The following is a 23,479-nucleotide window of genomic DNA, read 5'->3' on the forward strand; positions in this document are numbered from 1 at the left end:
GGTTTGTAGAAAGATAAAACTAAAGCTAGCTCACATTATAGATGTTTCTAACATCTAAATAAAGTGTTTTTGCAATGCAGAAATCAATCAGATTTCAGTGAGTTACTAGTTTTATGATCATGAACATATGTTTGAACTTCTAAGCATAAGTCGCTTAGTTTAGCGATTCTGTGAACAGAAAAACTCTGTTAATGCAACTAAGCAAATGAACAGAAGGAAAGCCCACAAGTGCTGAACACCTTTTTTATCTGTTATAGAAAGTTGGTTGATGCACTTGTAAGACTAAAACTCTTGCCCACATTAAAGAAATTTCTAACATTTAAAATGAAGTGTTTTTGCAATGCAGAAAAATAGATTTCAGTGAGTTACTAGTTTTATGATCATCATGAACATAATTTAGAACTTCTCAGCATTAAGTCGCTTAGTTTAGCGATTCTGTGAACAGTAAGAACTCTGTTAATGCAACTAAGCAAATGAACAGAAATCCGAAAGCCCACAAAGTGCTGAACACCTTTTTTCTCTGTTAGAGAAAGATGATTGATGCACTTGTAAAACTAAAGCTTGCCCACATTAAAGATGTTTCTAACATCTAAAATGAAGTGTTTTTGCAATGCAGAAAACAGATTTCAGTGAGTTACTAGTTTTATGAAAATGAACTTATATTTGAAAATCTCAGCATTACACGCTTAGTTTAGCGATTCTGTGAACAGGAACACTCTGTTAGTCCAACTAGGCAATGGCACAGAAAGAAAGCACACAAGTGCTGAAAATGTTTTTTTCTCTGTTAGAGAAATGATAGTTTGTAGAAAGAAAAAACTAAAGCTTGCCCACACTAAAGATGTTTCTGACATCTAAAATGAAGTGTTTCTGCAATGCAGAAATCAGATTTCAGTGAGTTACTAGTTTTATGATCATGAACTTATATTTGAACATCTCAGCATTAGACGCTTAGTTTAGCGATTCTGTGAACAGTAACACTCTGTTAGTGCAACTAAGCAAATGCACAGAAAGAAAGCACCGTCCTTTCTCTGTACCGCTTATTTCTCTGTTAGAGAATGATGGTTTGAAGAAAAAATAAAACTAAAGCTTGCCCCACACTAAAGATGTTTCTAACATCTAAAATAAAGTGTTTTTGCAATGCAGAAATCAGATTTCAGTGAGTTACTAGTTTTATGATCATGAACATATTTGAACATCTCAGCATTAGACGCTTAGTTTAGCGATTCTGTGAACACTAACACTCTGTTAATGCAACTAAGCAACTGAACAGAAAGAAAGCACACAAGTGCTGAAAACCTTTTTTATCTGTTAGAGAATGATGGTTTGTAGAAAAAGTAAAAAACTAAAAGCTTGCCCACATTAAAGATGTTTCTAACATCTAAAACGAATTTTTTTGCAATGCAGTAAACAGATTTCAGTGAGTTACTAGTTTTATGATCATGAACGTATATTTGAACATCTCAGCATAAGACACTTAGTTTAGCGGTTCTGTGAACAGTAACACTGTTAGTACAACTAAGCAAATGAACAGAAATAAAGCATGCACGTGCTGAAAAACGCCTTTCTCTGTTAGAGAATGATGGTGTTTGCACTTGATAAGACTAAACTCTTGCCCACATTAAAGATGTTTCTAACATCTAAAATGAAGTGTTTTTGCAATGCAGAAATCATATTTCAGTGAGTTACTAATTTTAATGATCATGAACTTATATTTGAACATCTCACCATTAGACGATTAGTTTAGCGATTCTGTGAACAGTAACACTCTGTAAGTGCATCTAAGCAAATGAACAGAAAGAAAAGGCCACAAGTGCTGAAAACCTTATCATTCTCTGTTACAGAATGATAGTTTGTTGAAAAATAAAACTAAACCTTGCCCACACTAAAGATGTTTCTAACATCTAAAAATGAAGTGTTTTTCAATGCAGAAATCAGATTTCAGTGAGTTACTAGTTTTATGATCATGAACTTATATTTGAACATCTCAGCTTTAGACGCTTAGTTTAGCGATTCTGTGAACAGGAACAGTCTGTTAGTCCTACTAGGCAATTGCACAGAAAGAAAGCACACAAGTGCTGAAAATGTTATTTCGCTGTTAGAGAATGATGGTTTGTAGAAAGAAAAAACTCACACTAGCTCCCCATTATAGATGTTTCTAACATCTAAAATGAAGTGTTCAATGCAATGCAGAAATCAGATTTCAGTGAGTTACTAGTTTTATGATCATGAACATATATTAGAGCTTCAAAGCACAAGTCGCTTAGTTTAGCGATTCTGTGAACAGTAAGACTCTGTTAATGCAACTAAGCAAATGAACAGAAGGAAAGCCCACAAGTGCTGAACACCTTTTTTATCTGTTATAGAATGTTGGTTGATGCACTTGTAAGACTAAACTCTTGCCCACATTAAACATGTTTCTAACATCTAAAATGATGTGTTTTTGCAATGCAGAAATCAGATTTCAGTGAGTTACTAGTTTTATGATCATGAACATATTTGAACATCTCAGCATTAGACGCTTAGTTTAGCAATTCTGTGAACAGTAACACTCTGTTAATGCATCTAAGCAAATGAACAGAAAAAAGCCCACAAATGCTGAAAACCTCATTTTCTCTATTAGAGAATGATAGTTTGTTGAAAAATAAAACTAAAGCTTGCCCACACTAAAGATGTTTCTAACATCTAAAATGAAGTGTTTTTGCAATGCAGAAAACCGATTTCAGTGAGTTACTAATTTTATGATCATGAACTTATATTTGAACATCTCAGCATTAGACGCTTAGTGTAGCGATTCCGTGAACAGGAACACTCTGTTAGTCCAACTAGGCAATTGCACAGAAAGAAAGCACACAAGTGCTAAACACCTCATTTTCTCTGTTAGAGAATGATAGTCTGTTGAAAAATAAAACTAAAGCTAGCTCCCATTATAGATGTTTCTAACATCTAATATGAAGTGTTTTTGCAATTCAGAAATCAGATTTCAGTGAGTTACTAGTTTTATGATCATGAACATATATTAGAGCATCAAAGCACAAGTCGCTTAGTTTAGCGATTCTGTGAACAGTAAGACTCTGTTAATGCAACTAAGCAAAATGAACAGAAGGAAAGCCCACAAGTGCTGAACACCTTTTTTATCTGTTATAGAAAATTGTTGATGCACTTGTAAGACTAAACTCTTGCCCACATTAAACATGTTTCTAACATCTAAAATGAAGTGATTTTTGCAATGCAGAAATCAGATTTCAGTGAGTTACTAGTTTTATGATCATGAACTTATATTTAAACATCTCAGCATTAGACGCTTAGTTTAGCGATTCTGTGAACAGTAACAATCTGTTAATGCAACTAAGTAAATGAACAGAAAAAAAGCCCACAAATGCTGAAAACCTCATTTTCTCTGTTAGAGGAATGATGGTTTGATGACTTGTAAAACTAAAGCTTGCCCACACTAAAGATGTTTCTAACATCTAAAATGATGAACTTTTTTTGCAATGCAGAAATCAGATTTCAGTGAGTTACTAGTTTTATGATCATGAACTTATATTTGAAACATCTCAGCATTAGACGCTTAGTTTAGCGATTCTGTGAACAGTAACACTCTATAAGTGCATCTAAGCAAATGAACAGAAAGAAAAGCCCACAAATGCTGAAAACCTCATTTTCTCTGTTAGAGAAATGATAGTCTGTTGAAAAGAAAAAACTAAAGCTTGCCCACACTAAAGATGTTTCTAACATCTAAAATGAAGTGTTTTTGCAATGCAGAAAACCGATTTCAGTGAGTTACTAGTTTTATGATCATGAACTTATATTTGAACAACTCAGCTTTAGACGCTTAGTTTAGCGATTCTGTGAACAGTAACTCTCTGTTAGTCCAACTAGGCAATTGCACAGAAAGAAAGCACACAAGTGCTGAAAATGTTATTTCTCTGTTAGAGAATGATGGTTTGTAGAAAGAAAAAAACTAAAGCTAGCTCCCATTATAGATGTTTCTAACATCTAATATAAAGTGGTTTTGCAATGCAGAAATCAGATTTCAGTGAGTTACTAGTTTTATGATCATGAACATATGTTAGAGCTTCAAAGCACAAGTCGCTTAGTTTAGCGATTCTGTGAACAGTAAGACTCTGTTAATGCAACTAAGCAAATGAACCACATTTTCTCTATTAGAGAATGATACACCTTTTTTATCTGTTATAGAAAGTTGGTTGATGCACTTGTAAGACTAAACTCTTGCCCACATTAAACATGTTTCTAACATCTAAAATGAAGTGTTTTTGCAATGCAGAAATCAGATTTCGGTGAGTTACTAGTTTTATGATCATGAACATATTTGAACAACTCAGCATTAGACGCTTAGTTTAGCGATTCTGTGAAAAGGAACATTCTGTTAATGCATCTAAGCAAATGAACAGAAAAAAAGCCCACAAATGCTGAAAACCTCATTTTCTCTGTTAGAGAATGATAGTTTGTTGAAAAATAAAACTAAAGCTTGCCCACACTAAAGATGTTTCTAACATCTAAAATAAAGTGTTTTTGCAATGCAGAAATCAGATTTCAGTGAGTTACTAGTTTTATGATCATGAACTTATATTTGAACATCTCAGCATTAGACGCTTAGTGTAGCGATTCCGTGAACAGGAACACTCTGTTAGTCCAACTAGGCAATTGCACAGAAAGAAAGCACACAAGTGCTGAAAATGTTATTTCTCTATTAGAGAATGATGGTTTGTAGAAAGATAAAACTAAAGCTAGCTCACATTAAAGATGTTTCTAATATCTAAAGTGAAGTGTTTTTGCAATGCAGAAAACCGATTTCAGTGAGTTACTAGTTTTATGATCATGAACATATGTTTGAGCTTCAAAGCACAAGTCGCTTAGTTTAGCGATTCTGTGACCAGTAAGACTCGTGTTAGTGCAACTAAGCAAATGAACAGTAGGAAAGCCCACAAGTGCTGAACCACCTTTTTTAGCTGTTATAGAAAGTTGGTTTGTAGCACTTGTAAGACTAAACTCTTGCCCACATTAAAGATGTGTTTCTAACATCTAAAATGAAGTGTTTTTGCAATGCAGAAATCAGATTTCAGTGAGTTACTAGTTTTATGATCATGAACATATGTTAGAGAATCAAAGCACAAGTCGCTTAGTTTAGCGATTCTGTGAACAGTAAGACTCTGTTAATGCAACTAAAGCAAATGAAACAGAAAGAAAGCACACAAGTGCTGAACAACCTCTTTTTTATCTGTTATAGAAGAATGGTTTGTGCAAGTTGTAAGACTAAAGCTTGCCCAAATTAAAGATGTTTCTAACATCTAATATGAAGTGTTTTTGCAATGCAGAAATCAGATTTCAGTGATTTATTAGTTTTATGATCATGAACTTATATTTGAACATCTCAGCATTAGACTCTTAGTTTAGCGATTCTGTGAACATTAACACTCTGTTAATGCATCTAAGCAATTGAACAGAAAAAAAGCCCACAAATGCTGAAAAAAAATATTCTCTGTTACAGAATGATAGTTTGTTGAAAAATAAAACTAAAGCTTGCCCACACTAAAGATGTTTCTAACATCTGTTTTTGAAATGTTTTTTGCAATGCAGAAAACCGATTTCAGTGAGTTACTAGTTTTATGATCATGAACTTATATTTGAACATCTCAGCATTAGACGCTTAGTTTAGCGATTCTGTGAACAGGCAACACTCTGTTAGTCCAACTAGGCAGTTGCACAGAAAGAAAGCACACAAGTGCTGAAAATGTTATTTCTCTGTTAGAGAATGATGGTTTGTAGAAAAGATAAAACTAAAGCTAGCTCCCATTATAGATGTTTCTAACATCTAATAATGAAGTGTTTTTGCAATGCAGAAATCAGATTTCAGTGAGTTACTAGTTTTATGATCATGAAACATATGTTTAGAGGTTCAAAGCACAAGTCGCTTAGTTTAGCGAATCTGTGACCAGTAAGACTCTGTTAATGCAACTAAGTAAATGAAAACAGAAGGGAAAGCCCACAAGTGCTGAACACCTTTTTTATCTGTTATAGAAAGTTGGGTTGATGCACTTGTAAGACTAAACTCTTGCCCACATTAAACATGTTTCTTACATCTAAAATGAAATGTTTTTTTGCAATGCAGAAAACAGATTTCAGTGAGTTACTAGTTTTATGATCATGAACATATATTTAAGGGCATCTTCAGCACAAGTAGACGCTTAGTTTAAGCGATTCTGTGTGAACAGTAACATATCTGTTAGATGCATTACGAAGCAAAAAAAAATGAACAGAAAAAAAAAAAAAAAAAGCCCACAATGCTGAAAAACCTCATTTTTCTGCTGTCTAGAGAACAGTTGATAGTTTTGTTGAAAAATAAAACTAAAGCCTGCCCACACTAAAGATGTTTCGTAACATCTAAAATGAAGTGTTTTTGCAATAGCAGAGGAAAACCCGATTTCAGTGAGTTATAGTTTTATGATCATGAACTTATATTTGAACATTCCTCAGCATTTAGAGACGCTAAGTTTTTTAGCGATTCCCGTGAACAGGAACACTCTGTAGTCCACGCTAGCCCCATTGCCCACAAAGAAAGAATAGACACAACGTAATCCTTATGAAAATGTTTCCATTTATTTTCTCCCCTGTTAAGAATGAGGTTTTTTTTGTTAGAAAGATTAAAAACTAAAGCTAGCTTCCCAATTATAGATGTGTTCTTAACATCGTATATGAAAGTTGTTTTTTGCAAGGGGCCAGAAAAAAATCAGAAATTTCATTGAGTTACGAATAGTTTTTATGATATCATGAACGATATGTTTGTTAGAGCTTCAAAGCACAGTCCTCTTAGTAGTTGCGCGATTCCCTGTGAACAGTAAAGACTCTGTTAAATTAATCGCAACTAATCAAATGGAACAGCAGGAAAGCCCCACAAGTGCTGAACACCTTTTTTTTTTTATCTTGTTTTTTTTGCATCAGAAAAAAAAGTTTGGTTGTTTTGATGGCACCTTGTAAGACCTAAACTCCCTGCCCACATTTAAACACATGTTTTCTAACATCTAAAATGAAGTGTTTTTGCAAATGCAGAAAACAGATTTCAGTGAGTTACTGAGATGCTCAAAACTGATTACTTATATGTGACATCCATCTCAGCATAGACGCTGAGTTTAGCGATTCTGTGAACAGGAACACTCTGTTAGTCCAACTAGGCAATTTCACAGACAAAGAGTCACAAAGTGCAGGAAAATCGTTTTATAATATTTAGGGAATGATTGGGTTGTAAAAGATAAAACTAAGCGTAGCTCCCATTATAGTAGGTTTTAACATCTCATATGGAAGTGCTTTTGTCAATGCAGAATCAAAGTTCAGTGAGTTACGAGTGTTATGATCAGGAACAAGTTAGAGCTTGCAAAGCAACCAATTCGCTTGTTAGCGATTCTGTGAACAGGAAGACCCATGTTAATGCAGACTAGCGACAAATGAACAGAAGAAATGCCCACAAGTGCTGAACACATTTTTTTAATCTGTTTAGAAAGTTGGTTGTGCACTTGATAAAACAAGTCCCGCCCACAGTTAAATGAGTTTCTTAAACTTTAAAATGATCTGTTTTTTTGCAAGTGACAGATGAAATCAGATTTCAGTGGGCTTACTAGTTTTAGGCTCATGAACGTATTATTTTGAAAACTCTGAGCATTAGAAGCTTAGTCGATTAGCGATTCTGTGAAAACAGTAATACATTCTGTTAAGTTGCATCTTTAAGCAATATTGAACACAAAAAAAAAAAGCCCACAACATGCTTGGAAAACCCTCATTTTCCCCCTGTTAGAGATTGATAGTTTGGTGAAAAATATAAAACTAAAGCTTCGCCCACACTAAAGATGTTTTTACTAACATCTAAACAGGAAGCTAGTTTTTTGCAATTGCAGAAAACACCATTTCGACACAGTGAGTATATTCTAGTTTTATGAGCATGAGACTTTATATTTTTGGCAACAGTCCTCAGGGCATTAGACCGCTTAGTTGAGGCGGATTTCGATTCCTGGTGAACAGTGAAACCACTCTGTTAAGTCCAACTAGCGCAATTGCCACCAGAACAAAAAGCGAGCACAATTGCTGGAAAATATTTTTTTCTCTCCCTGTTAGAGACTGAGATGGTTTGACGGGAAAATTTTAAAAACTAAAGGCTAGCACCACATGTATAGATGTTGTCTAACATCTATTATGAAGTGTTTGTTGCCAATAGCAGAAAACGCGATTTCAGTAAATGACGTCTAGTGTTGTTATTACTAAAATGAAGTATAAGAGGGTCAATTGATAAGCTTTCGCAATAGAATCCTTAGTTTAGCGATTCTAAGTCACAGTAACACTCTTAGTTAGTGCACCAGGCAATTGCAGCAGAAAGAAGCACACTGTGCTAAACTGTAAACCGTTATTTCTCTGTTAGTAGAGAATGGACTGGTTTGCTAGAACGATTAGTACAACTAATGGCTAGTCCCACAGTGCGTTTTTCTAACCCACTAATATTGTCTGTTGCCATGTTTAAGGCAGCTCTCAGTCTTACTAGTTGGTTGATCATGCATCTGCTGTAAGCAGACTTAGCAAACTCGCTTAGTTATAAAAAAGATGAAGTGATGTAAGGTTGAAAGCAGTATCGACCTCCACGATTAAGAACAGTAGCAGGTTGCATGGAACTAAGCAAATAACGGAAGACGCCCTTACAAGTGACCTCTGAACACCGGGTTTTTATGTCCAGAACTTTGGTGTATTTGCAATGTGGTAAGACCTCTAGAACTCTTGGCCCACATTCAAACATGTTGTCCTTTACATCGAACAATGGATCTGTGGGGGGGAAAGGCAAAGCCGAGAAACAGCATTCCAGACTTTCAGCTGTGTACGAGCTCCTGTTTATGCCATAACGCATATTTGAACATCTCAGCATTAGACGCGAAGGCCCCGAGTGCTCGTTGTGAACAGTAACACTCTGTTTATGGTGCATCTGAGCAGCACATGACAGAAAAAAAAAGCCCACAAATGCTGTGAAAACCTAATTCAAACGGGCATTCGGGATGGACACGGTGAGAATGATAGTTTGTATTCGGGAAAAATAAAAATAAAGTTTGCCCACACCAGTGAGTTTACGCTAAAGCTCTTTCTAACATCTGTAAGATGAGACAGTGTGTTGTTTAATTTTTTTTGGGGAAAGGGCGAAACAACCGAGTTTCAGTGATGGTTACCACAGTGTTCATTATCAATAGGAACTTATATCTTTGAACATCACCGCAGCATTCAGGACGCTTAAGGTTACGAGCCATTATTCCGTGTAACAGGAACACTCTGTTAGTCCAACTGAAAGGCAATTTGCACAGCAAAGAGAGCACACCAACTGCAAGAGTGGGCTTATTTAGGTCTTTCTTGATCAAGAGACTTGAGCAAGGATGATGTTCTTGTAGAAAGAGAAACTAAAGCTTGCCCACACACAAAGATGTTTTTCTGAGCATTCATCTAAAATGAATCCCTTGTGGTTTTTTGTTTGTGCCATGGCAGAGAAATCAGATTTCCATTTCATTGAGTGAGTTACTAGTTTTTTATGATCAGATGAACATATGTTATAGCATTCAAAAGCATCTAAGCGCTTAGTTTTTTAGCGATGGCTGGCTTTCTTAAGACAGTAAGACTATTCTGTGATAATGCAAAGCTAACACATGATTTCAGAAGGAAATCCCACAAGTGGCTGGAACACCCCCCCACAAGCTTCTGCACCATGAAACACCTTTTTATCTTTGCTTGTCATAGAGAAAGTTGACGGTTTTGGATTTTGCACTTGTCACAGGACCTAAACTTCTTCTGCCACACATTGTAAAACAGTTCTCACATAACATCTAAAAATTGATTGTGTTTTTGCAATGCAGATACTCAGCCATATTCTTGAGTTCATAATCAGCATTAGACGCCTTATGACATATGGTGTCGATTCTGTGAACTTAATTGGACGCTCGGTTTCGTCCATGCTGTTAGCACGAACACAACGAGCAGAATGCTCCAAGAGCCCCCGTGAAACGGGAAGGTGGAAAGTCCAACCTGTGCAGAACAATCTTCGTTTTCTTCTCTATAACTCATGGAGAAAATTGTTTGCTTGCCGACCGCATAACGCCACTAAAGCTAGCTCACAATTATAGATGTTGTATAACATCGAATATGAAGTGTTTGTCTTCTATATTGCAAAATGCAAAATCCGTATTTCAGTGAGTTAATAGTTTTATGATCATGACCATATGTAGAGCTTACAGCACAGTCGCTGTTTAGCGATTTCTTCCGCTGCAAATACGAAAGAGGGAGACAGTAAGACTCTGTTAGACTTCGCCACATACGATAAGAGTAAACACGGAATAACAATGACAGAAGGAACTTGAAGCCCACAAGTGCGGCGAGAATGAGCACTGAACAGATTTTTATCTGTTATAGAAGTTGGTGATGCAATTGTAAGACCTAAACAATGCCCACATTAAACACCTTGTTATCTACCATCTAAAAATGATTGGGTTTTGCAAATTCCCCCCCCCCCATGCCACCCCGCCACCCATCAGCTTCAGTGGAGTACTAGTTTCTGATCATGACATAAAGATAGAGCTTCAAAGCACAAGTCGCTTAGTTTAGCGATTCTGTGAACCAGTAAGACTCTGTTAATGCAACTAAGCAAATGAACAGAAAAACACAACTCCCCTCCCTTTCTTTGCTGCTTAAGTCCTCTGTCTAATAGGTAGAATAGATAGTTTGTAACAGAACTGAAGACTAAAGCTTGCGCGTCCCTACAACTAACATGTTTCCATAACATACTGTCAAAGCGGACATGATTTTTGCAATGGCGATAAACAGATTCTCAGTGAGACTTACTAGTTTTATGATCATAGGAACATATGTTTGAGCTTTTCTTAAGAAGCATAAACGCGCTGGTTCAGTTTTCCCTCGCTTCTTGTGCTGACAGTAAAACACTCTGTTAGGTGCAAACTAAGCAAATGAACAGAAAGAAAGCCCAATTTAAGTGGAACCGTTTGTGGCCTGAGTTTCCTCTGGGGGTCAGAGTTAAGAATGATGGTTTTATACAAAGTTAAGAGCTAAAAGCTTGCCCACATTAAAGATGTTTCTAACATCCATTAAATGAATATGTTTTAAGGCAATGCAGAAACAGATTTCAGTGAGTTAGTGCTAGTTTTATGATCCCGCTTCACGTTTGTATGGGGGGGGCGGACTCTCAGGTTTTAAAAAGAATAATCTTTAAAAAAGATTCTGTGAACAGGACTAACACTCTGTCAGTTCTTGTTAGGTGCAACTAAGGCAATTTGTACGAAAGAGAAGCACGCACAAGTGCTGAGAGAACATTCAACAATATCTGTTAGAGAATATGATGAGTTCTTCTACAAATTTGAGGAAGAAAAGAAAAACCCACCCTTGGAATATACAGTACATGTTTTCTGCAACCATCATAAAATAGAAGTGTTTCTGCATGATGCAGAAATCTAGATCTTTCAGTGATTTACTAGTTTTATGGATCCATGACCACGTATTGTATTGGAGAGGTAGTAAAAGCCATTTTAAAAAAATTCGGCTTGGATTTATGGCCGATGCTATAATGAGACTGATGTCAACCCAAATCTATTAGATGCAATACCTAAAATGGAATGGCACAGGGGAAGGAAGGCAACACACGAAGAGTGCTAAAAAAAAACAAGTCTTTCCTTCGTTATAGGGGGAAATGGATGATGCACTTGTATAAAGTTAACACTTTTAAACTCTCTGCCCCACCATTAAAAAGTATTGTTGTTTTCTGATTTGAGAGACTTTTCAAAGATGATGTGTGTTTTTGGCATGAATGCAGAGAAGGAAAACAACAAACCCAGTGGGTTACTAGTTTTCAGATCAGTTACATAGTTGTGAACATGATCAGGAAAAACATGCCTTGCAGTTTAGTTATAAAAGCTTGGGGCAGTAGGCATCTCTGTTAGTGCGGCATCTGTGGTGATGGACAGAAAAAAAAAAACAACTGATGGTTAGTGACCTCATTTCCAACTGTTGGGGGAAAGGCAGTAGTATGTTGAACACAGAGCTAAAAGAAAAGCCCGCACTAAAGATGTTTGCAAGGATCTAAAAGGCTGGGATCTTTCTTTGTTAGTGCAGAGGCTATGGAGTTTCAGTCGGAGTTCACACAAAGTTTATGATCATGAAACTTGTATATTTAGCCCACCATTTAAAGGATGGCTTAGTCTGGCGATTTCGTTCACGGGGAAAATCCTGTTAGGCAGCTGGGAGGCAGTTGCCTTTTGCAAAAACAAGGGATACACAGGGGTGCTGAGAGCTGTTATTTCTCTGGTAGAGGGTGATTATGTTTTTGTATGAAGAGAAAACACTGAGGCACTGTTTCAAAGGAGGTAGTTCTGGCATCCTAAAGGTAGACGTTCTGCGATGCAGGGTGATCAGATTTCCGTGAGTTACTAGTTTTTATGATCATGGGGGGGAGTTGTATTGGGCATCAACTCTGAGAATTAAGAAAGCAGTTTAGAAAGTGAAAATGAAAACACAACCAGGGACTCTGTGTGCAGCTAAGAACAGATGAAAACAGCAGGAAGCCACACAGAGTGCTGAAACAAAACTTCTATCTCTGTGTATGAGGAATGGATTAGTTTGTACAAAAAGTAGGTTTAATGGACTGACTAACAGGCTTTGGCCATACAATTAAACGATGTTTTCCTGGGCATTTCCAAAAAGTGAAATGTTTTTAAGGCCAAATGCATGGAAAAAACAGATATTCAAGATGGATAGGTTACTAGTTTTATTGATCATGGAAAAAAATACGTTTGAGGGGCATCTCAGCATTCTGGGAGACGGCTCAGTTTTAGTGATTCTTGTGGGGAAGGAGGGTAGCACTCACCTCTTAGTAAATTAGGGCAAACTGAAGGGCAAAATGAAAACAGAGGCTGAGAAAAGCATTTCTCTACCCCAGGGAGAGTGATGGGTTCCCAGTGAGAATGAAAAAATAAGCGCCCACTGGGTGTTTCCTGACATCTAAAGATGAGTGTTTTTTGGAATGCGGATACCGATTTCAGTGGAGTTACTAGTTTAAAATGACTCATGAGGGCTATGTTTGGGCCCCACAGCATTAAGGTACGTTTTCTGTAGGCTGATTTCGTGAAATATGGACATCTGGTATTCCAGCTGGGCAGTTGCTTTTTGCAGGAAGACAAAGCTACTGGAAGTGCAGAGATGTAATTCAGTTCTCTATTGGGGGAGATTTTAGTTTTATGTGAGATCATGTCAAAGGCTAAGTGGCTCTATGTTTATTGATGTTTTTCTAACAGCTATTAAAAAACGTTTTTGCAGTGCAGAGAATCCAACTTCTGTGGGTTACTAGGGTGGACATAAAAAAACACACGATGTTGGAGATCAAAGTACAAAGGAGTCATACAACTTAAGCGAATCTGGAAAAACAGTACAGACTCTGTTGATGCCCCACAAGCCAGATGGACAGAAACAGGCCTTTTTTCTTTTTTTCTTCGTGAGAGAATTTCTTATCTATTGAAACCCAACGTTAAAACAAACAAAACTATAGGGGGCTTGCCTCTTGCATTACGTTAAAGATGTTTTTTTCTATTCCCATTTTCAAATGTGACTGGTTTTTAAGGCAATGCAGGGAAACAGAGTTTCAGTTGGTAGTGTAACTAGTTTTTATGAATCACTTGGAACGCCAGTTGGTTGAGGCTTATAAGCCATTTATAAAAACTCTCAGTTTGTGGGCGCCTTTCTCTGTGAGACAGGGGAGTAACAAACCTATGGTTAGTTTCTGTTTGGCACAGTACACTAAAGCAAATGGGGAAGTAACCGGAGTAAGACAAGCCCACAAATGTCGCTGGAAAAAACCTTCTTTTTACTCTGTGAGGGAGGAATGATAGTTTTGTACAAAGTTTGAGATACTAAAACTTTTGCCCACACTTACATTAGGTGTTTCTATCATTTTAAAATGAAAATGGTTTTAAAGGGCAATGCAGGGAAAACCTGTATTTTTTCAGTGAGTTAACTTAGTTTTTTATGGATCATGTTGTAAGACAAACAATATTTTGAGTTATACAAAGCATAATTTTGCTCAGCCAGTTTAGCGATTCTTTGTGCCAGGTGGGACAGTAACACTTCTGGTTAAGTGCAACACGCCAAGTGAAACCAGGAAAAGAAAAAGCACACAAATGGTGAAAAAAAACCTCGTTCTTTTCTTCCTGGTTAGAGGGAATGATAGGTTTGACACCAAAGTTAGGAAAGAACTAAGGACAAGGCTTGCCCAACCATTAAATAAGATGTTTCTAAACAATCTCAAATGAAAATGGATTTTACGGCCAATGCGAAGTAAAAAACAAACGGTTCAGTTGAGGTTATGAAGTTTTTATCGATCCATTTGAGACTTATGGTTTGAGCTAGTAAGGCATAAAACGGCCTTTTGTTTAGCGATTCTGTGAGGGAGACAGGAAACAAAAAAAACCCCCAACTGGGCTGTTGCAGAGGAGCAAGCACTACGGGTGCTGAGATGTTATTTCTAAATCTGGTAAGAGGTGGTGTTTTTGCAGCCCAGGAAAAGTGCTACAGAAACAAAACCCCACTTAAAGTGTTCTCTGGCATCTAAAGATAGAGTCATATTTGGAATTAGAGTTCAATTTTCAGTGAGTTACTGGTTTTGCCTTGATCCTTGGGCAAGCCATTTTTGAACATCTCACATTCAAAAGTAGCAGTTTCTTCGATTCTGTGAACAGTAGCATTTTTTTAGTGATGCATGCAGAAGTAGAAAAAAAAAGAAATAGGCCCACGTCTTTCCCAGAGGCCTCAGTTTTCTATCGTTGGGGGATTATAGTTTGGGGGGAAAGAAAGGTAAGTTTAAAGAAGCACTTTATAAAGAGATTGACACCAACTATCTAAAGTTTGGATGTTTTTTTGCGAAGCAGTAAAAACCACCTCTGTTCAGTGCAAACTATTGGATTTTTATGATCATGAACACCCAGTGAAAGGAAAGCCATCTCAGGCGGTGCCAGGAATGGGCCTGCTTGGTTTGCAGCGTTCCTGTGAACAGAATGCCGCTCTGTGAGGTCCAGCTAAAAAGTTGCGCAGGAAAAAAAAACTAAAAATGCTTTGAGCCAGTATTTTTCTGTTGGGGGAGGAAGATGGTTTTGTGGAGGGATGATAATTTCAGAACTGGCTCCACACGCAATTGCATGTTTACAACAAACCATGCTGGAGATAATTTTTTGCAGTGCATGGGTTACAGGTTTCAGAGTTTTTTACTGCTGTTCCATGAACATGTTTGGACATGTGTTGGAAGGCTTCGGGTAAGCATAGAAACGGCTCAGCTTGATAGCGGCTTTCTTGTGGAAAGAGGGAGTACAAACACAGGGACTTCCTGTTTGGGTCAAACTAAGGCAAATGTGATGAGGAAAGAAGAGCATCCCACAAGTGCGGAAACAACCACATTCCTTTTCTTTCTGTTGATGAAGGGAATGATCGACGTTTTGAACAAAGTTAAAAACTAGCTGCTGGGCCCCCATTAAAGATGTGTTCTCTAACGCATGCTCAGGTAATGATGTGTTTTAGCAAATGCAGGGGGGGAAAATCAAGGATTATTTTTTCAGTTGAGTTTACTAGTTTTATGATCATGTGGCTTATGTTTTGAGCAACCCAGCATTAAAGACGCTAAGCTTATGACGCCTTCTATGAACATAAAAACTCACCACTGTTTAGCACACACTGTACTTCAAATGAACAGAAACAATAATTCCCACACTCTGTTTAGGTGCACAAAACTAAGGGGACCAAATTGAAACACGATGCAAGTGTACAAGAAAGTCAAGACACCAAAGAGTGCCCTAGCATTAAAAAACCTTCTTTCTCTGTTAGAAAATGAAATTAAGTTTGTTAAAAGGTTACAAAAACTTAAAGGGCAGCTTGGCCCAACATTACTCAGAGTTTGCTCTTTTAATTTCCAAAATGGAAACTGTTTTTAGCAATTGGCGCTTCTAAGCATAAAAAACCAAATCAGTTGTTCCCGTGAGGTTACTAGTCCTATGATCATTGTAAAACATACTCGTTGTTACACAGCAACTAAAGCATAATATTTAAAATGAAGTGTTTTTGCAATGCAGAAAATAGATATCAGTGAGTTTACTAGTTTTAATAGAGTATGATGCTTTGTACAAGTTAAGACTAAAGCATTGCCCACATTAGGTGTTTCTAACATCGTATGAAGTGGTTTGGCAATGCAGAAACAGATTTCAGTGAGTTTACTATTTTATGATCATGGGCTATGTTTGAGCAGCTAAGCCTAAACGCCAGTTTAGGCGCTTCATGAACAAACACTCTGTTAGTGCAACTAGGCAAAGAACAGAAACAAGCCCACAAGTGCCTTGAAAACCTTCTTTCTCTGTGGAGTATGTGGTTTGTACAAGTTAGACTAAAGCTTGCCCACATTAAAGGTGTTTTCTAACAGCTTAAATGAATGTTTTTGGCATGCAGACAACAGATTCCCGTGAATTTAATAGGTTTATGATCATGAACTTTGTTTGAGATTCGAAGAATAAAAACGCTCGTTTATGGCGCCTTCTGTGGAACAGAAACACTCTGTGAGTGCAACTGAAGCAAATGACCGAAACAAAGCCCACAAGTGCTGAAAGCCGTCTTTCCTCTGTTAGAGTATTGAGGCTTTGTACACAAAGTTAAGACTAAAGCTTGCCCACATTATAGGTTTTTCTAACATCTTAAATGAAGTGTTTTTCAATGCAGACAAACGATTTTCAGTGAGTTACTAGTTTTATGATCATGAACTTATGAGTGAGCATCTAAGCACAAAATGCTCATTTATAGAGCGCTTCTGTGAACACAAACACTCTGTTCGTGCAACTAAGCAATGAACAGAAACAAGCCCCACAAGTGCTGAAAAGCCTTCTTCTCTCCTCCTTTACAAGAGTCGTGACTGAAAAAGTTTGTACAACCAGTTAAAACTAAAAAGACCAGCACGCCACACAAAAGCCCCACATTATAAGTTGTCTTCTTCTCCACATCTCTACTAACACCTTGAATGTTTTGTTGCAATGCAGTCGACCTTAACAGATTTTCAGTGAGTTATACTAGGTTTATAATTCATGCACACCCTTCATGTTTGAGCTTCTAAGGCATCAAAACGCTCAGTTTTTTGCGCGCTTCTGTGAACAGAACACTCTGTTAGTGCAAACTAAGCAAACAACCCAGAAACAAGCCCCCACAAGTGCTGAAAACCTACTTCTTTTCTCTGTTAGAGCCTGATGCATTTGTGACTATACATGTAAGAATAAAGGCTTTGCCCACATTTATAGGTGTTTTTTAACATCTTAAATGAAGGTTGTTGTTGCAATGCAAGAAACTCCGATTCTCCGTGAGTTTTTACTAGTTTTTATGACTCTGCCCTTATGTTTTGACGCTTCTAAGCAGAACACCCGCTCAGTTTAAGCGCTTCTGATGAACAGAAACCCCCCCTCTGTTAGTGCCAACTAAGGCACAAGTGGAACAGAAACAAAGCCCACCAGTGCTGAAAACCTTCTTTCTATCTGTTCGAGATATGATGGTTTGTGTACACAAGTCAAGACTAAAGCTTGCCACCACTTATACGTGTTTCTAACACTCTTAAATGAAATGTTATTTGCAATGCAGAAAACAGATTTCAGTGAGTTTACTAGTTTATGACCTCATCCGAAACTTAGTGTTTCCGCTTCTAACCAGCGTAAAACGCTCAGTTTTGGAGCACTTCTGTGAACAGAAACTACTCTGTTAGTGCAACTAAGCACATGAACACGCAAACAAAGCCCCAACGTGCTGACAAACCTCTTCTTTCTTCTCTGTGTCCTACGTATGTTGGTTTGTACAAAAACGTTTCAAGCACTAAAGCTTTCGCCCCAGACCATTATCAGGTGTTTTTTCTAACATCTCCAACGGAACTGTTTTTTTGCAAATGCAAGAAAACAGATTTCAGTGGGAGTTTACTAGTTTTATGATCATGAAAAAACTTATGTACCACTTTGAGTTCTAAGCCATAAAACGCTCCGTTTAGCCTTCTTCTGTGCAGAAACACCCTGTGTTAGTGCACCACTAAGCCAACTTGCACCCCCTTGACAAAAGCCCAGCCCACATAGTGCTGACAAACACCGTCTTTCTCTGTTGGAGTATGAGATGTTTTGGTCGCAATTATAAGACTAAAAGACTTGCCCACATATAAAGGTGATTTTCTCACATCTAGAATGAAGGAACCTGTTTTTGCACTGCTAGAACTTCCGCTTGCCGTGAATGTTTTGACGCGTTCTAACATGGCATGAACTTAATGTTTGAGCTTCTCAAGAATAAACTCTGCAGGTTTTTGCGCTTCTGTGCCCAGACCTCTTTGTATCGTGCCCACACGTGCGCATCTTCATGAGAGTTCCACCTTTCGTTCTATTGCATACGCCACAACCCGTTCGACTGCAATCGTTCTCTTCTCTGTTTAGAGCTAATGTAATGTGTGTGTGTGTTGCAAAGTTACCAGACTCAAGCTTGCCCACCTATAACAGATGTGCGTTATGCTAAAACAATCTTAAAATGACATATTGTCTGTTTGCAATGCAGAACCATATTTCCAGGAGTTGACTAGTTTTATGACATCTCGCACACTTCCAGGTTTTTGAGTAATGCTTTCGCACAAAACGATCTCAGTTATGCACGCTCTCTCGCTGACAACAGACCAACCTACCCTATGTTACTAAGCCACTACGGCAAATGCCCAGCGAAGTGAAAGCCCACAGTGCTGAAATCCTTCTTTCTCATGTTAGAGATGCCTGATGGTTTGCGTACAACATTCAAGACTAAATGAAACTTGCCCACTATTCCGCGTTTTCTAACCCTCCGAAATGAAATGTTTTCGCGGCAATGCAGAAACTAACAGATTTCCGCTCCTGGGTTTGTACTATTGTTTATGATCATGACACTTCATGGTTTTCAGCAGTCTAAGCATCGTTTCGCTCTTCCTAGCCCCGACCGCATCTGTTCGTGCAGAAACACACTGGTTCCCTCGTGGCACTAAGCATGCACAGAAACACAGCCCAAGTTTGCAGCGTACGAAACTTCTCACTTCTGGTACCGAGTCACAATTCGTTTGTTTGTACGAAAGTTAAGACTCGAGCTTCTGCCCCCATTACAGGGTGTTTCTAAGCATCTTAACATGAATAAGTTGTTGTTTGCACTGCAGAAACAGATTTCCAGTATAGTTACTAATGGCTTCCATGATCATGAACTCACTGTTTGAAGCATCTAATCAGTAAAACGGCCACAGGTGTCACGCGCTTCTGTGAACCGAAACACCTCTGGATGTGCAAGCGTAAGCACGATGAACAGCACAGAGGAGAACCAACAAGTGCTTGAACCGCTTTCCCTCTGAATTGTAAGTATGATCCAACAAAGTGCTCTGTACAAATTTAAGACTGCATTGCTTAGCCCCACCTTAAGCGTTTGTCCCAAAGTTCCAACATCTTAAGTTTGAATCTAGACTTTTGATCTCTCACAATGCAGGAAAACCAGATTTACGTGAGCCTACTATACCCCTCAGCAATGATCATAGAAATCGGCCATGTTTCCACTCAACTTCGCAATGCATAAACCCGTCACAGTTCCACGCGCTTCATCGTGTCCCCCAGTTCATGATTCCGTGAGACATAACACCCTACTGTTTGTGCAAGCTACGCAGCTGACTAACAAAACAGAAATCGCCCCCAAGTGGACCAGGAAAACCTGTTTTTGCTCTTGTTATAGAGTGCAGACCTTTGACTCTACAACAGGAACGACGCTAACAGCTGCAGCCCACATTAAGGGTTGGCTAACCCACCTCTTTTCTCTCTAGAAGTTGTTTTTGTTCAATGCCGAGCAAACGATTTATTCAGCTGGTTTACTATGTTTTATGATACTGGACATATCGTTCATGAGACATCTAAGCATAAATCAGATCCTCAGTTTTAGCAGCACTTCTGTTGAAATAATGAAATTTGTTGAGCGTCTAACTGTTAGTGCGCAACTAGACAAAATGCAACAGTTACACCAATTGAGCCCAGAACAGACAGAAGCTGAAAACCTTCTGAAAACATTCTCTCTGTTAGAGACATGATGGTATTTGTGTACAAAAGTTAAGACTAATAAGCTTGCCCACATTCAAGGTGGTTTCTAACACTTCCTAGTAATGGAATAGTTTTTTGCAATGCAGAAACGTCAGATTTATCAGTGAGTTACTAGTGTTAAATGATCATGAACCTCTCATGTTTGAGCTTCTAGTCAAATTAACGCTCAGTTTTGCGCTTCTAGTGGACAGAAACACTCTGTTAGTGCAACTAAGCAAATGACAGACAGAAACAAAGCCAACAGTGCTGAAAACCCTTCGTTCTCTGTTAGAGTATGATGTTTTGTACAAAGTTAAGACTAAAAGCTTGCCCCACATATTAAGTTATTTCTAACCTCTTAAAATGAATTGTTTGTTTGCAATGCAGAACACAGATTTTCACAGATGTTCCTGTGAGTTTACTAGTTTTATGTCAATGGTGGCGTTTATGTTTGAGCGATCTAAGCATCAAACGCCTCAGGTTTAGCGGGCTTCTATGTGGAACAGAACACACGTCTGTTCGTGGCAATCTGAGCAAAGGAACAGACGGAAAGCCAACCAAATGCTGAAACCTTCACTTTCTCTGTCAGAGGTATGATAGTGTGTTGCAATGTTTAAGACTAAAGCGTGCCCTACATTTAAAGGTGTTTCGTACATTCTTAAAGGAATGTTTTGCATTGCAGAAAAAACGATTTTTCAGTGAGTTTAGCTAGTTTTGATGATCATTAACTATTTTGCGCTTTCTAAGAATAAAACGCTACAGTTTTGTGCGCTTCTAGAAACAGTAAGACTCTCTGCTAATGCAACTAATGTGCAAAATGAACAGAAGGAAAGCCTACAAGCAAGTGCTGAAAACCTTTTTTATCTGTTATAGTAAGATGGCTGATGCACTTGTAGATCTTTAAACTCTTGCCCACAGTTATCGGCGTGTTTCTCAACAGTCTTAAATGATGTGTTTTTTGCAATGTAAGAAAACTGGATTTCCCCAGTGTGGAGTTACTAGTTTTAAGGATCAAGTGAAATATATGTTTGAACATCCTCAGCATTAAAGCGCTTCAGTTTAAAGCGCACCCTGTGGTGACACAAACACTCTGTTAACAGATCGCCAATAAGCAAATGAACAGAAATAAAGCTTCCATACAAGTTGCTGGAAAACTTCTACTTCTCTCTGTTAGAGGGATGATGGGTTTTGTTACAAGAGTTAAAGACTAAACTTGCTTCCTTACATTAAAGGTGTTTCTCACATCTTAAATGGAAATGTTTTTTGCAATGCAGAAACAGATTTCAGTGAGAGTTATTTAAGTTTTAAGGATCATGGACTTATATTTCTCTGAAATATCCCAGCATAAGACGCGCTTAGTGTAGCTGTATTCTCCCGCGGAACAGGAAACACTTCTGTTAGGTCTAACTCAGGCAATTGGTGTACAGAAAGACAAGTGGCCCACAAGTGCTGGAAAATGTTCTTTCTCTGTTGGAGAGAATGATGGGGTTTGTAGAATGATAAGAATCCAAAGCTAGCTCCTACATTAAAGGTGGTGTTCTCACATCTACTATGAAGTGTTTTTGCAATGCGAGACAGACTAGATTTGCAGTGAGTTACTAGGGTTTTTTTAAGATCATGAAATACATGTTAGAGAATCCAAAGCACAAGTCGCTCAGTGTTTTAGCCATTCTGGTGAACAAGTAAGACTCTGTTAATGGCAACGAAGCAAATGTGAACAGAAGGGACAGCCACAAGGTGCTGAACACCTTTCTTTCTCTTTATAGAAGTAAGTATGTTTGTGGGTAACAAAGCAAGATCTCAAAATTTTCGCTTCCACGATTCAAAATACATGTCTCTAATCAGCCTAAAATGAAGTGTTTTTGCAATGCAGAAATCTCAGATTTCAAAGTGAGTAAATCTAGTTTTATGACTGGAAGCAATTAGGTTTTAGAGCTCTTCCAAAGCACAAGTCGCTCATTTACGTAGGACATTCCCAGGAACAGTAAGAATCTAGCACGCAACTAAGTAGCAAATGAAATAATAGAAGGAAAAAGCTTCTCCTACAAGCGCTGAAAAACCTCCTTTCTCTTGCTATAGAAAGTATGATTGTTTGGCACTTGTGTGTGGCGACTCAAACTCTTGCCTACATTGTAAAGGTGTGTCCTCTAACAGCGTAATGATTTAAGGTTTTGCAATGCAGGAATCCAGGAGGTTTCAGTTGGGTTTACTAGTTTTAATGGATTCATGCAACTGGATGGTTTTAGCTGGAAAAATCCTAAAATTTCATAATTTTTTGTGCGGCTTCTGTGAACAGAAAGCACTCTGTTTAGTGCAGCCTAAGCAAAGAACAGAGAAAGCCCAAAAGTGCGGAAAACCTTCTTTCCTGATGGAGTATAATGTTTGTAACAAAGTAAGGACTAAAGCTTGCCCCATTAAGGTTTTTCTAACACTTCAATGAAGTGTTTCTTGCAAGTGCAGAAAAACAACTTTCAGTGCGTTTACTAGTTTTATGATCATGGGGCTTATGTTTGAGCATCTAAGCATGTGCTCAAACGCTTCGAGTTTTCCCGCTGTCTGACTGAACAGAAACATCGTCGGTTTAGTGCAAACTACGCAAATGAACAGAAGGACAAAGCCCGACAAGGTGCTGAAAACCTTCGTTCCCTCTGTTGGCAGTATGATGGGGGGGTTTGTCCAAAGTGTAAGACTACATGCTTGCCGCGACAGATAAAGGGTGTTTCTAAAGATCTTAAAAAATGAAGATTGTTTTTTGCAATGCAGAAAACAGATTTCAGTTGAGGTTTACTAGTTTTTATGATCTGGAACTTTATTTTGATAGCGTCTACAGAATAAAACGCTCATAGGTACTCTGTTGGAACCTCACGTTTTGTGCGCTTCTGTGCATAGAAACACTCTGTTTAATGCGCCAACCGAAGCCAAATGAAGCCAGGAACAGCCGCGCCAAATGTGCCTGAAATCTCCTCTTCTCGTTGGAGAAATGATAGTCAGTTGAAAAATAAAACTCAAAGCTTGTTTCCACATGTAAAGATGCTTTCTAATATCTTAAATGAAGTGTTTTTTGCAATGCAGAAAACTTGATTTTCAGTGGAGCATTAATTTTTATGATTATGAATTTATATTTGAAATACTTCCTAGCATTAGACGCTTTTAGTGTAGTGGTATTCCAGTAGCTAGGTCACTTGTTAGTCTAACCAGGTAATTGTGACAGGAAAGAAGTACACAAGTGCTGGAAAAATTTATTTCTCTCTGTTAGAGAATGATGGTTTTGTAGAAAGATAAAACTAAAGCTAGCTCCCATTATAGATGTTTCTAACATCTACGCGAAG

Source organism: Cyprinus carpio, unplaced genomic scaffold (genome assembly GCF_018340385.1).
Source record: "Cyprinus carpio isolate SPL01 unplaced genomic scaffold, ASM1834038v1 S000006526, whole genome shotgun sequence".
NCBI lineage: Eukaryota > Metazoa > Chordata > Actinopteri > Cypriniformes > Cyprinidae > Cyprinus > Cyprinus carpio.